The sequence below is a fragment of the Eumetopias jubatus genome, unplaced genomic scaffold (genome assembly GCF_037043125.1).
Source record: "Eumetopias jubatus isolate StellerSeaLion01/CBP00866 unplaced genomic scaffold, mEumJub1_p1.0 scaffold_3, whole genome shotgun sequence".
In the NCBI taxonomy this organism is placed as follows: Eukaryota; Metazoa; Chordata; class Mammalia; order Carnivora; family Otariidae; genus Eumetopias; species Eumetopias jubatus.
The window spans coordinates 81,783,257-81,799,072 of NW_028274809.1; positions in this window are offsets into that span (position 1 = coordinate 81,783,257).

Genomic DNA, 15,816 nt, shown 5'->3' on the forward strand with positions numbered 1-15,816 from the left:
GAAGAAAAGTTATTTAGGCTTTCCTCTTTATCAGATGGCATTGACTTTTCAGGGGTTCTGAGGAGGTCTTGCTAACCTATCAAACTTTCCTTTTTACACTCTTTCCCAACTCAGTTTCTTACCCAGTCCCTAGCTGTTGGTTTCTGACATTTCACCTGTGAGTTCTCTTCCTTTAGTTCAATTATTCTCAACCAGGAGTTTCTTTTTTTTAATTTTTTATTGTTATGTTAATCACCACACATTACATCATTAGTTATTGATGTAGTGTTCCATGATTCACTGTTTGTGCATAACACCCAGTGCTCCATGTAGAATGTGCCCTCTTTAATACCCATCACCAGGCTAACCCATCCCCCCACCCCCTCCCCTCTAGAACCCTCAGTTTGTTTCTCAGAGTCCATCGTCTCTCATGGTACGTCTCCCCCTCTGACTTACTCCCCCTCATTCTTCCCCTCCTGCTATCTTCTTCTTTTTCTTTTTTCTTAACATCAACCAGGAGTTTCTTATGAGCATCTGGTATAGAGAGGAGACCTTTTGGATTACTACAATCAATTGGAGCAGGGGACAGGGAGAAAGATAAATGTCTCTCATGAGCAGTCAGTCATGAAGGTCAAAGAATTATCCTACCCAAATGCTAACAGTGCACGTAGTGAGAGATAATGACAGTCTAGCTTAAAATTTTGGTTCCTTTTAACTTGTAAATATAGTAATCTCCCTTTATTCACAGTTTCACTTTCCGTGGTTTTGGTTACCTGTGGCCACCTGTGATCTGGAAGCAGATGATCCTCCTTTTGACGAATCATCAGAAGGTCAATCAGTAGCCTAACAGCAGGTCAAGGCGCCTACATCTTTCACCTCACGTCATCTCATCACGCAGGCATTTTATCATCTCCCATCATCACAAGAAGAAAGGTGAGTACCGTACAGTAAGATATTTTGAGAGAGACCACAGTCACATAACTTTTATTATTGTTATGTATATTGTTATAATTCCTCTATTTTGTTATTAGTTATTGTTGTTAATCTCTTAGTATACCTAATGTATAAATTAAACTATCTTTGGTATGTACATATAGGAAAAACATCGTATACATAGGGTTCAGCACCATCTGCAGTTTCAGGCATCCACTAGGGGTCTTGGAACATATCCCCTATGGATAAGTGGGGACAACCGTACTGGAGTTGTCACTCAGAACTTAGCGTAAAGTCCATATTCTTTCCTTGGAACTGGTTTTGACGAACAGACTGGTAAGAGCTGGTGGGAAAAGCACATGTAAATGAATTTCTTGGAAGTAATGCTCTCATGGGAGCAAAGATGAGCCGGGAAGAATCTCTGTGTGGCAGGTACTGTTAGTTGACTCACAGCAATTTCCAACCCCCTTCTTGTTTCCTTTCACTAACGAGGCTGGAAAAAAACTGACTCCCTCAGCTTTTCTTATAGATGAGTGACCATGTGACAAAATGCTAACCCATAAGATATAAGTGAAAGTCTGCCCTGGATGGGAGGAGGGGCTTCTGGTAAAGTGTTGCTCTACTGGTAAAAGTCATGGTGCTGCTCTGTCCCCTTTTCCCTACCCTGAGTATAGATGGGATGTTCAGAGCCATCCTTTAACATAAGATGAAAATCATGCCAAAGAAAGGACAGTACATTGAGTATGGTAAAGAATAATAGAATGAGTCTGAACCACAGTTCATCCTGGAGCAGCCAAACTAATCCTGGCAACTGCTACCCTTGATCTTGTTATGTGAGAAAAAGAAACTCCTTATTGATTTGAGACAGTTGGGTTTTCTATTATTTCTAGCTGGACACATTGCTAACAATATAGAATCAAAGGAAAATTTCCTTTGTATGCATAATTTTGCCTATGTCTCTGTCTGTTTCTTCATCTTCCCAGAATATTCTGTCAATCAGGATCACCCTACTCTGTGCCCTAAAGAGTAGCTGAACTTGACAAGGCCCTCATTGAACTAATTTCAACCTTTATTGAGAGTCTACTACTTGAAAGGCAATATAGCCAAAATAAAAATGAATAAGATATAGTCCCTACCTCAGTGAGCTTGAATTTTGAGACAAATAAGGGAAACAAATGATTTTACTGAATCATTCTGATTCATTCTATATTAGAATCCTTAATATCATGGATTTGGAAAGCTGTGGTCTGGAGGTGGAGAGTTTGGACGCAGAGGGGCCAGGGAGGAACTTGCTGCTATCATTTAGATAAGGGCAGTGTCTACACTACAATCTCATTCAAGAGATGTCATTGCGCAATGGCCAAATATGATATAAAGCAGAGCTTCTGAGTTATCAAAGATACCCCCCTTTTTACTTGAACAATTGGCCTTTCAACTGCTTTCCCATATTTTCATGAACCTGTTCGCTGAAAGCATCTATTCTCATATCAAAGTTTGGTTAAACACCCACGGTATGCTTAGTGGAAGTGTTGCTTAGTGGTCAGGAGTATATACTCTGGCTTTGAATTCTAGCTCTGCTACTTACAAATGTGGATTTGTACTTAGGCCAGTTACTGAATATCTCTGTGCCTTAGTTCTATCCTCCATAAAGTGGGAATAAAATTAACACTACTTTATACCACTGTTGAAATGATTAAAAGTGATAATGTATGTTAAATGTGTAGAATATTGCCTGGCATATAGTAAGTGCTTAACAAATATTATTATGTATATGGCATTGGATGAAGTGACTGGGAATGGAAAGAGGGATACAAAGAATGTTAGGGCCATAAGCCTGCCACTTAGGGATTTAGCACTATGGGGGGAGGGGTATGAAGGGGGAGATACAGTTTGTTGAAGTTACCTGGAGGAAGGGGCAGAACTGAGGTAAGTCTTAACTGTAGCAATATAACATATACTACCTGGTTCTGTATGTACTTCAAGCTACGTTTTGTGTATGTACTTCAAGCTTGGTGATTTTTTTTTTTTTAATTTTAATTCCAGTATAGTTAACATACAGTGTTGCATTAGTTTTAGTTGTACAATATAGTGATTCAAAAATTCTAGACATTACTCAGTGCTCATCGCAATAAGTGTACCCTTTAATTCCCATCACCTATTTCACCATCTCCCTTCCCACCTCTCCTCTGGTGACCATCAATTTGTTCTCTGTAGTTAAGAGTCTGTTTCTTGGTTTGTCTCTCTCTTTTTTCCCATTTGCTCATTTGCTTCTTAAATTCCACATATGGATGAAATCATATGACATTTGTCTTTCTCTGACTGACTTATTTTGCTTAGCATTATACTCTCTAGCTCCATCCATGTTGTTGTAAATGGCAAGATTTTATTCCTTTTATGGCTGAAAAATATTCCATTGTGTGTGTGTGTATATATGTGTGTGTGTATATATATATATATATATATATATATATATATATATATACCACATCTTCTTTACCCATTCATCAATCAATGGACACTGGGCTACTGCCATAATTTAGCTATTGCAAATAATGCTGCAATAAACATAGGGGTGCATATATCCTTTTGAATTAGCATTTTTTTATTCTTTGGGTAAATACCCAATAGTGCAATTGCTGGGTTGTAAAGTAGTTCAATTTTTAGTTTTTTGAGGAAACTCCATACTGGTTTCCAAAGTGGCTGTACTGGTTTATATTCCCACCATCAGTGCATGAAGGTTCCTTTTTCTCCACATCCTCACCAGCACTCGTTTTTTGTGTGTTTGATTTTAGCCATTGTGACAGATATGAGGTGATATCTCATGGTAGTTTTGATTTGTGTTTCCTGATGATGAGTGATGTTGAGCATCTTTTCCTGTGTCTGTTAGCCATTTGTTAGTCTTCTTTAGATAAATGTCTATTCATATCTTCTGCCCATTTTTTAATTGGATTATTTGTTTTTTGGGTGTTGAGTTGTGTAAGTTCTTTACGTATTTTGGATACTAACCCTTTATCGGATATGTCATTTATAAATATCTTCTCCCATTCAGTAGGTTGTCTTTTAGGTTTTTTTTAAATTTAATTTTAATTCCAATATAGTTAACATAGAGTATTATATTAGTTTCAGGTGTGCATCATAGCAATTTAACAATTCCATACATCACCCAGTGCTCATCATGACAAGTGCACTCCTTAATCCCTATCACCTATTTCACTCATCACTCTACCCATCTCCCCTCTGGTAACCATCAGTTTGTTCTCAATAGTTTAGAGCCTATATCTTGGCTTGTTTCTCTCTCTCTCTCTCTCTCAGTTGTCTTTTAGTTTTGTTGATTGTTTCCTTTGCTGTGCCGAAGCTTTTTATTTTGTAGTCTCAATAGTTTATTTTTACTTTTATTTCTCTTGCCTTAGGAAACATATCTAGAAAAATGTTGCTATAGCCAATGTCAGAGAAATTACTGCCTGCACTCTCTTTGAGGATTTTTATGGTTTCAGGTTAATCAATTTTGGGTTTATTTTTCTGTATGGTGTAAGAAAGTGGTCCAGTTTCTTTCTTTTGCAGGTAGCTGTCCAACTTTCCCAACACCATTTGTTGAAGAGACTATCGTTTTCCCATTGCATGTTCTTGCTTCTTTCGTCAATGATTAATTGATCATATAGTTGCAGGTTCATTTCTGGACTTCATATCTTTTGCGTTGCTCTGTGTGTCTATTTTTGTGCCAGTACAATACTGTTTTGATTACTACAGCTTTGCAGTATAACTTGAAATCTGGAATTGTGATACCTCCAGCTTTGTTTTTCTTTTTCAATATTGTTTTAAGCCTGGTGATTTTTGATACTCATAAACACATATACCACCCCAAAATCCTTTGCTGCAAATGTGAAGCTAAATGTGCTGACATGGGACTGAGTAATTTTCCTAAGGCAGCTGGGTGGTAAGCTTTGGACATAGACCCTCTGAACAAGGTAGAGTCAAGTCCACTTGTTTGTTAGGACTGGGGAAAGAGATGTGACTGGGTATACTTTCCTCATTGTTCAAAAAAGATTTGCAATGGCTTATACACAACACAATAGGACAAAAAGTAGAGGAAATTTTAGAGTAAAATAAAGAAATCGGAATAGAAAAACAAGATTTGGCCTGGATTAGTAAGGCTTGGAGAGAATTTGTTGGACTCTTAAAACTGGAAAGAGAAAAATGAGTAATTCAATTTTCATCTAACAGAGAATTGATCAAAATACTTGACATGAATGGCTGTCTTTGTCATTTTTTTCAAAAAGGTGGCAATATTTTTATTTATAAACAACGTGTATAGTTTTATATAAATAAATGTATGGTTAATCTTAGTGCTCAGGAATGCATATATCCCAACATCATCTTGTAAATGTATGAATTTTCTGAGATTGAATTACATCATTACGCCCACATAGATATGTAAACTTCATGCTGCATTTATTTAACACAACAAGACCCAGTTACTAAAACATCCTTTGTGTCTTTCAGTTCCACCACATGATATTGTTTAGAGTAGTGTTTTGGTTCCAAGTACATAAGACATTTTTTAAATAAACGAGAATTTATTTTCCTTGTGAGGATGTGGGTTGTCTATTTGAAGCATTAGCAAAGCCCCTCTTTGGGGCTTAATGTTTTCATTTACATAGAGACCTGTAGGAATGCACAGTAAATAAATAGTCAAAGGTGAGTATAAGGCAACTCTAAGTGTTCAAATAACCAGGATTGGAGATATCCCTTCTTTGTATTTCTTTCTCCTGCCCTCATACACATGAATGGAGCCATAAACAGATCCCATTTACTCAGCCATGGGTAGGTGTGGACGATCCTGTGACAGCCCCCTACCTGTTTTTACCACCTCCATTTGTGGACATATACAGGGCTGAGGGGAAAATACAAGGAAGACAAAACTAATCCCCCATTCAGAGATGGAGCCCCAGAACTTCATTCCTCCTGTCCCAAAAGGCACAGAGGGGTGGTTCTTTGGGATTTTGCATCTTTTAGCACATTTGGCTAGAGAGTTAGCCATTAGATAATGGGCAGATGATGGCTAAGCATCTGCCTTAGGCTCAGGTCGTGATCTCCAGGTCCTGGGACTGAGCCCCATGTTGGGCTCCCAGCTCAGAGGGAGTCTGCTTCTCTCTCTCCCTCTGCCTCTCCCCTTGCTTGTGTTCTCTCTCTCTCTCTCTCTGAAGTGAATAAATAAAATCTTAAAAAAAATAATCAGATGCTTATATAATGGACAGATGAAAGTGCTGATGAGAAATTGTGCAAAAGCATTGCCATTGGTGTATCAGAGAAGTTTTATTGCAATGAATTGGAAAGAGATCATTGAAAGAAGTTTTTTAAAAATATTTTTTGTCATTTATAAGATTTGAGATTGCCTTTTTTGTAATACAGCAAAGTTGAGGAAAAGAATTTCTAACAAAAACGTATTAAGCAGACTTTTATTTTTTTAAGCAGACTACAAGGTTTTGCTTGTTTCTAAGATTCACAAATGTTGATATTAATTCAGTTGGTGGTAAAGTTGTTAAATTGGAAAACAAAAGGAATAATAGAAACCAAAAGAATAGTTTTCTCCATTTTTGTGTGATAGAAGAAAATAGAGCTAAAAAACTTTGAAGGTGATCAGTGTGAGCTTTAGTTCTGTATTTAACAAACTACCCTCTGATGTGCTTTGAAATAACCTATAAATGGGTAGGCATGTTCTATAAATAAATAAGCTAACTCTACTTTTTCATCTTGTTGTTTAATCATATTTCATAATGAGGACACATAAATTATTTTATTTAAAAATTAAATAAAAATTTGTGAAGCTTGGTTTACTTTATATTTATAGTAAATTATTATACTATGGGAAAGAGAGAGGGAGAGAATGCTGCTAGTATTTGTCCTTTCCCTCTTTCTTTGAGTTGTCCTCATCCATAATGAAAGTTGGTGATTATGATGCATAAGCTAACTCCTCTAAATGCCTTTATATCTGTATTTGTATTTAAAAGGGAGGAATGAATGATTAATTTCCTTTATTTTCAGGAATAAGAAATCATTGAGATGTATGTCATTGTATTCACATCCATGGCCAGTTTTATGATTATTCCCAATGATTCTCCAGGTACTTTGTTCCGTATCATTGAGTGATTGGGTTTCCCATAATTGGCATAATAAAATATTTCATGATGGAGTGGGGGAAGGCTTCTCAGCTTCTGGGCTGTAAGTGGCAATGGGAACATTTGAGGTTTGGTGAAGTTTTGTCTTCTATTTCTGAGGCTCATGAACAAATATTGAAGGGTTTCTGATATCAGTATTGAAGGACATTTGAGTATCAAAAATGCACATGGTACTTTCAAGAGTGTGGCAAGAAAATCAACAAGACATGATCTCCAGTTACCTGAGGCTCATAATAAAAAAATACAACCCGCCCATTTCCAGCTCTCTTTCAGAAGTGGTCAGCACCTACCTAGATTACTTCTAGGGTTTGGACCACTATGTTTGTGGCCCTGCCAGCCAGCAGACTTGCAGAGAAGGTAGATGCTTTTCATACTTGAATCTATTCATTACTTTTTTACTAGACTCACTTCCTGTTGAACAGAAAGTTACCCTCCAAAGCATTGCTTGTTGTTGTCTTTCTTATTAAATACTAACTCAGAAAACAGTTTTCTTTTGTTGTTGTTGTTGCAAGAATGAACTTTTTATATCAAGCAGCTGGCCAGCTTCTATATAATTATGCTGTTTAACCATAAAAAGCACAAAACCCAAAAGATCAAAACCAAAAAAATTGTGAAAAACTACAATAGGAGTACAAGACCTCCAAACTAAAACTATTTCTATAGATTCCATGCTTTATGATGTTTTACTACTCAAATCAATATTAAGCAGGATTTTCCCCCCTAACGTTGATGACATTCTATTGGACCACAGAATTTTGCTTATACACTTCTAGTTTCATCATTTGAAGGACATCAAAAGTTCTTTACATCCTGCCTCCTTCCTTCTAGTGTTACTTCACTGACTACAATTTGCATAAACAGCCCTGTATGTCATAAAATTACAACCATGAAACTGCTGTGTTCAGCATATATATCTTTTTTTTTTTAAGATTTTGTTTATCTATTTTAGAGAGAGAATGGGAAGGGGGGAGGAGCAGAAGAGGAGAGAAAGGGAGGGGAAAAGAATCTCAAGCAGACTGTGCTGAGCGTGGAACCTGACATAGGGTTCAGTCTCATGACACTGAGATCATGACCTGAGCCAAAATGAAGAGTCAGTTGCTTAACCAACTGAGCCACCCAGGCACCTCTCAACATATGTATCTTATTATAAATTTCTCTGATTAAATTTGGATACCTGGAAATGGGAGAGAGGACAGGTACATTTTTTTGGGAAAGAGATGAGGAAAAATGAGATGTCTGTGGCCACAGGGATTCTCTTATGGGGCCAAGGAAGCCCTGCTACACTCATAATGGGAGGAAGATACTATAAGGTTCATTAAAAAAAAAAGGCAAAAAATGCAGAAAAAGAGATTTGAAAGGGTATACAAGGTTATCTATTTCACATTTTTGACCAGAGAAGGCCATATCTAGACACCACACTGAAAAAAGATCTGCCAACTTATGACTTTGTAAGAAGTAAATGAGCAGATGATTCATGCAAATTTATTCTAACCACAAAATGAATTTTGAAAACCCCAGAAGTTTAGAAATATAAATATATGCTTTATTCTAAGTCCATTGAGCATAAAACAAAGTTATATAAGGTAAGTCTAAGGATGGTATGCCAAAATAATATAAATAGTGAGATCAGATAGTGGAGGCTTGAGGTAGGCTGAAATATGCAGGGGAAGATATGAGGAGGCCAGAGAAGAGATCTGAGGAATTGGTAGGATTTAAATAGATCAGCAGAGAGGAAAGGAGCTGATATTCCAGAAGGCAAGAAAAGCATGAGCAAACACAAGAGGATGGGTTTTCCATAGCATGTTTTGTGGACAGAATGGTGAACACAGCAGTCTTCTCAGTTGGGCAGCTCAGGTGGGATGAGCCAGTGTGTGGCAGTCATGTCTGATCACACAGTTGAGGAGTCTGCACTCAGTGGTGGTGCCACAGAACAGGTGATACATGTAATCATTAGAGGCACTTAAAATAATCATGCTTCTCGTAATGCACCTTTCACTTACAGTTTTAATATACTTGATTACCCTGTGTAATCTATGAAAACTACACTGGATATAAAAGCAAAGGGTGGAGTGAGATGACTAGCATTTATTATATGCCTGCCAGGCACTATATATATATATTAAAAGATACTGACTATTACTTACTAACTGTATGACTTATGTAAGTCAAACTTTCTGTGACTCTATTTACTTGTATATAAAGTAAGGATAATAATATCCCTACAACTATGTACCTACCTGTCCACTCATACATCTAATGGTTGGGGCAATTGTAAGGGAGAGTCTCCTTTGTGGTTAGCATGTATAATGAACTCAACAAATATTTGTTCAGTGGATACTTGAATGGGCTATTTTGAGGAATAAGTGCCTTGAGTACTAACTGAGAAAAGTATTTTATAAATAGCGGAGTAATACATAAATGAAGGAAAAATCTCTTCCTTCTGCTTCTGTCCCAGGTCTCTGCAGAAATTTTACTAATTCCCGGTCTGAGCAGAGAGAGTCACTTCCACCTCAAATTCAGGCCACTCAACTTGAGCTAGTCCGCTGTAACAAGGACACTTTCATGGGCTCACCAAACCCTTTTCATTTTATTCCTGGCAAACAGCTAAACAGCATTTTCTGACCTTTCCTGCAGTAAAGTGAGGCCATGTGACTGAGTTATAGCTAATGTTATGTGAGTGAATATCATATACGGCCGTAGCCCCTCAAATCTCCAGGAATTTACCCTGAAGCCTCCTGCAAGATTCTCTACATTCTCTTTTTCCTCATCTGCTGGCTGGATGATACCTGGGGACTAAGAAGCCATATTAGTTTGCTAGGATGGCCATAACAAAGTCTCATGGACAGGGTGGCTCAAACAGTAGATTTTATTTTCTCACAGTTTTGGAGGCTAGAAATCTGAGACCAAGGTAGGGTTGGTTCCTTCTGAAGGGTGTAAGAGAAGAGTCTGTTCCAGGCCTCTCTCCTTGGCTTGTACTGTGCATAGATGACTGTCTTTACCCTGTATCTTCACATCCCTCATAGTGTCTGACCAACAGGATTTTAGAATCATTTTAATTTAAATCAGCTTCTGTTTCCCAAATGGGAGTGTTTTTGGTGGTAATTCTGTGCCCATTCCACCACTGAGTTTTGGGAGTATGTGAGTTGAGAGGCAGATGACTTGTGCCTTCTTTTTAGTTCAGAGTTTATAAGAACTTGAGAAATCCCACCTGGAATTGATGGAGAGCTTGATCATTATTGGGAGATCCTGGCCTTTAGGCTGGATTCATTGATTGAATGGGAATTTGGGCTGCCTTTTATGGGGAAGTGATGGTTTTGTTCTGTGTTTGAGAGGAGATGATGAAATAAATATGCGATGACCAGGAGGGCAGAGTGTGACAGAAACATTTTCATGTGCTCACCAAATCTATTCTTTTTTTTTTGTCCAACTGGCCTGCAACAAAATTATTTTTCCCAGCATTTTCTGCAGTTAGATGAAGCCATACAACTGAGGTCTGACCAGTAAAACGTGTGTAGGAACAATATATACTCTTTCTGGGCCTGACCTCTAAATGTCTTATAAATTCTCCACAATCTCTCTTTCCTCATCCTTTTGTTGGATGATACTAGAGTGGTCTTGACACCACAGTTGAAGAATGAAGAGATTGGGGCCACTGAATAGATACACGGAGCAGAGTCAAGCCCCTCACCTACCCTAACCCTTTGTTCCCTCTGAACCTTATTAACTCTCATTGAAATGTGACCTCAGCAAGAGATGCACTTATTATGTTAAGCCACTGAGATTTGGGGGCTGTTTGTTACAGCAGTTGATATAGTCTGACTGATAAAGCCACTGATGTTGCTATGATTCTTTTACTCCTTCCCAGTGTATTCCTTCTCAGGTTCCCCACAGTGACCTCTTCACATAGCTCATACATTCAAAGGAGGGGCAGAAAATTCAGCTAGCCTACCCTCACATTTAAGGGCCCAATTGATCTCAACCCCCCACTCTCTATATATCCAAATTCCCTGAGAAATAGTCTCATGTACTATTTTTAGTAGCTCTGTATAGATGACCCCACACCTACCTCTCCAATTTTGATTTCTCTCCTGAGTTCTAGACCTAAATTTCCAACTGACTAATGAGCATCTTTCTAAATCAAGTTGAATCTGATTTTCAATTAAGAAATATATCACTACAGTCATTGTCTTTCTCTCAAAATCTGGGCCTCCTTTTCAATGATCACAAATCTTCCTGAAATACAGCTTGAGGCTTGTGAGTCATTTTCAACCCCTCCTTCCATCTGACCCTCCATCTCTACTCTGACACTGGAGAGTTTTCTTTTGCTGTCCCATACATCTTTTCCTTCTTTCCCCTCCTTCAGTAATCAGGACCTCCCCATCTTATCTCTGGTCCATCAATGGCTTTACCTGACTCTAGTCTCTTCCCCATCAACTCCATCTTTCTAATGCTTTCAGAATTATATTTTTAAAATCGTGACACTCCTTTTCTAAGAAGCTCTGGTAGCATTTCATTATTTACAAAATAAATCCACATTCTTTAACTTACCATTTGAAAGTCTTTATTCATTTATCCCAACCTAACATTTTAGTCCCTACCTATATTCTCCAACCACACCAGTCTTCTCTGCATTACTCTGCATGCCTGTCTTTCTTGTAGCATAGCTAATAAAGATTCTCAATTACTCTCAATGATAGTCTACCTTGGAATCACTAGGGAACTTAAAAAAATTATATTCCCAGATGGCACCCTTATAGATATTGTGGTCCTCTTAATCTGTTTTACATTGTGCAATGCAAACAATCTCTTTTTGGAGATGGGAATAAGAATAAGAAAAAATTGTAGCAACTTTAAAAACAATACAGTTTTTTGGGTGTTCCAGGGACTACTGAATCAGAATCTGCAGGGGTAGTATTTCCCCAAGCATTTCTGATATGCAGGCTTAAGAACCCCTGATAGGCAAACTGGAAGTAAGAAAGAACAGAATAAGGCATTAAATATGTACTCCAAATAATATGGGACAAAAAAAGGAAATATTATGAAATCAGGGAAGATTTATTTGAGTCATCATGTTTACAAAGAACTAGATACATTGGGATATGGAGTTTGAAGAAGAGGGGTTTGCCTTACTCTTGTAGGATCTTCATCATTGGGAAGAATAGGAATAAAGGGAAAGTGACTTCCTTAAAGTAGGTAAATTGTGAAAATATACATTAAACTCAAACTGCATTTTGATAAATGCCATCGCTAGCAACAAAGAAGGCATATATGCTCAGGAAGCCTACCCTCTCAACAGACAAGAAACAAAAGTACTCTGACTAGTGGGTAAAGTGGGAAGGCATGAGGCAGCGAGATGACAACATTATTTGTGTCCAACTGGCTATCCTGTCAAGAGAGGAAGTGAGAGAGAAAGAGCCATTAAGGACTCTGCTCTTGCTGGCCTAGACCCTATGTTTGCCCTGAATGAAGAAAGAAAAACAGCAGTTGAATAGCTCATAATAACAAATGAACAAATGGGTGGCAGAAAGGACTGTGACTTGCTAAGTAAGGAGTCTATGATGAGTCAGCCTCTATTTTGACCTCAACATATGAATAGGAGAATTATATCCATTTTGCTTTTGTTCTTGGCTTCAGCAATCTGTAAGCCATTGGACGCCGTACAGTAAGTAATTTAAGGTAGAATGCCGCCACCACTGCGTGAATATCTTACGTTGAGATACCAGCAAATATTTGGATACAAAATGATTTTCTGTGATATTTTTTCTCTTTAACTTTGAGGATAATCATTTCAAGGAATTCTGCAACTTGAAAAGGATTAACGGTACAGTGTTTTGAAACCAGATCTGATCTGTTTTTTAAGCTGTGCTGTATTTAGTTAGAGATGTATTTAGTTGTGTGAATGTCTTAAGTCTATCATCAGAACTGGACTTTCCCATCAAAACCAGACACTGTTTCTTGAGGAGCCAGAATGGGTGCTCAGTGCTATTTGGTGGGATCGTTTTCATTTTGCCTTCCACTGTGAGAAGCAGCGTAGCAATGAGAGAGCTAATACCGTTCTTCTCTTTCTGTCTGGCCTGGAGAAGCTACCTCCAACTCTCAAGCAATGCAGGTTACCGAGTTTTGTTTGGGAATTGCCCTGACTTAGAAAATTCTTGAGGAGGAGCCGTGTAATTTAATCACTTTCAAAGTTTTTAAAAAGTGCAGAAATAGGAATTAAAAAGCATTATTTGGAGTTTAATTTATATTCTTTCCAGAGAAGAGCTTTTGACAATCGTTGGGGTTGAGGGGGATGTGATGAAGAAAAGTATTGAAGATTCTGGTGGTTCGAGATTCTATAAGGAGCCTCCAACTTGTCAAGAGGTGGGGACCCAAGATCTGAGGAGCTCAAGATTTTATCTGGGGTTGGAATAGACAAAAGCAAGAACCATTCTTTTTTCGGTTTGGCACTGAATTTTTAAATGGTCTAGGAATCATTGAGTATGGCAAAATCCTGGCACATATCTCATCTGATTGAATAGACAAAAAAAAATCATTTAGGGTAAAATGGTTTTCTATTGCTATTGTGTTATTTTGTCCAATTTTTCCCCCCAAAGGTGTGATTTACATAACAAAGTTAGCAAAAAATTTCTAAGCCTAATTATCACTTTCAAAATAGAACCTGGAAATCAGCCATTGGTAACTGAAGATTACAGATTGTTTTTTAAAAAGCAAATCTTGAGTTCAGCTCAAATGTTACCCTTAAAACTGGATTGTATTATTTTGCCACATCAAATCAAATGCCTTTTTGGCATCAAAGAAAGCAGCTCCAAGCTAATTCATAACTCAAGTGCTGTCAGTTTAGGCTATATTAAAGCTTTAGCTTTTTTAAAGTTAAAGAAAAAAAATTGGGCCTATATTGTTTATAATGACAATTTGCCTGTGTGGCATTAGACATTAGTTAGAAACCAAAAATATGTTCTTCTTCTTCAGTCTATGCTCTGTTACAGAGACAGGAGAGGAAGTACTTATGAGCATAGGCTCTAAGTTAGATTTCCTGAATTCATATTCTGGCTCTCTCACTCCCCAGCTCTAAGTCCTTGGGCAGGTTTTGCAACCTCTCTGTGTCTCAGTTCTTTCATCTGTAAAAGGGAAGAGTAATGACACTTCTTTCATGGGGTTTGTTGACAGGAGTAAATGAGTCAATGCATGCAAAGCACTTAGCTCAGTGCCTACAAATAGAAAACATTCAATATTTATTATACTCTGGTATGTTCTCTACATTGAATTCAGGAAGATTCAGACTTCTGTGCATAAAAAGTCATACACATACTAAGCTAGCTGAGAATTTTTTTTAATGTAGAAATCCTAGAAATTAATACAAAAATATTTTTTTCAATGTGAATATGATTTAAGCAATTTGTTTACAAGGTTAAATAATTTAAAAGATACTACCAAATATAGGCTTTTATGCCCAATTTTTCTTTAATAAGAGTTTTTTCCCTAAAACATTTGGATAAAAGCCTAACTTGTATAGTTCAATTAATAAATGATAAATAATTTTTCAGTTCTTATGGAAGGCAAAGAGGTAGTGATAATTAAGGAAGTCACACATCTAAATAAATATACAACTGATCCTGCTCTACAGAAACTTATTCATTTTTGGTAATTTTATTCCTATCACAAACTATTGAGAATCCAAAATGCTTTAGATTGTACCATGAGTAAGAAATAAACTCTTTGTGTTGAACTTCTGAGGTGTGGAGTTTTTCTGTTATAGCCAATATAATTATTTACCTTAACAAATAAAGTTGGGTTTTGAACTAGTAGGACTAAGAATATAAGATTTGGAATTGCTGTTAAGTCCAGTTTTGTTGGGTCCCAAGAAATCCTGCCTCAACCGAGAAAACTCCTTTGTTCACATTTTGAAGTTTTGTTGCATACCTACTGCATAAGCAGGTGCTATGTAAGATGTTGGGGATAAAAAAAGAAGAAGGGGTGCCTGGCAGGCTCAGTCAGAAGAGCATGCAAGCCTTATGTTGGGTGTAGAGATTACTAAAAATAAATAAATAAATAAATAAATAAATAAATAAATAAAAACAAAAAAAAGAAGACAGAATTGCTGTCCTCAAGGAGTCCATGAACTAACAGCAGCAGCAGTGAAAAATATAACATTTATTGAGTGACTATGGCATGCCTTGCATTCATTATTTTCTTTATTCCTCATAAAAACTCTATTAGGTACTTATTCCTAGGCCCGTTTTGAGGAGGAGGAACATGGGCCCTAAAGAAGTTAAGGAACTTGAAAATATTTCAAATTCTACTACAGAAAAAATATGCAAATAAAAGACAATGGGATTAAAGCTAATTGAGTGCCTGCAATGCCTATGGTATGCTGGACATTATGCTCTATAATCTATAAGTATTGCATTTTACATATATAGTATTTCCCCAAATGTATGTATTATTATCCTTCAGTTACATGGAAAGAGTATAAGACTCGGAAAAGTTAAGTAAATTCCTCTAGATCACTCAGTTTGTAGTAGTGGAGTAAGAAATTTGAATCTGCATCTTTCTGTCTTCAAAATCCAAGTTTTCTTCACCACATCAAATGGTCTGTGTGAGGTTAGTGGAATGAGGGAGAACTGCAACAGACAAGGCCAGATCATGATGAACCTTGTGGGTGGTGAGAAACCATTGAAAGATTTTGGCAGAGGAACATCAGATTTGTTTTTCAGAAAGAGCAGGCTGG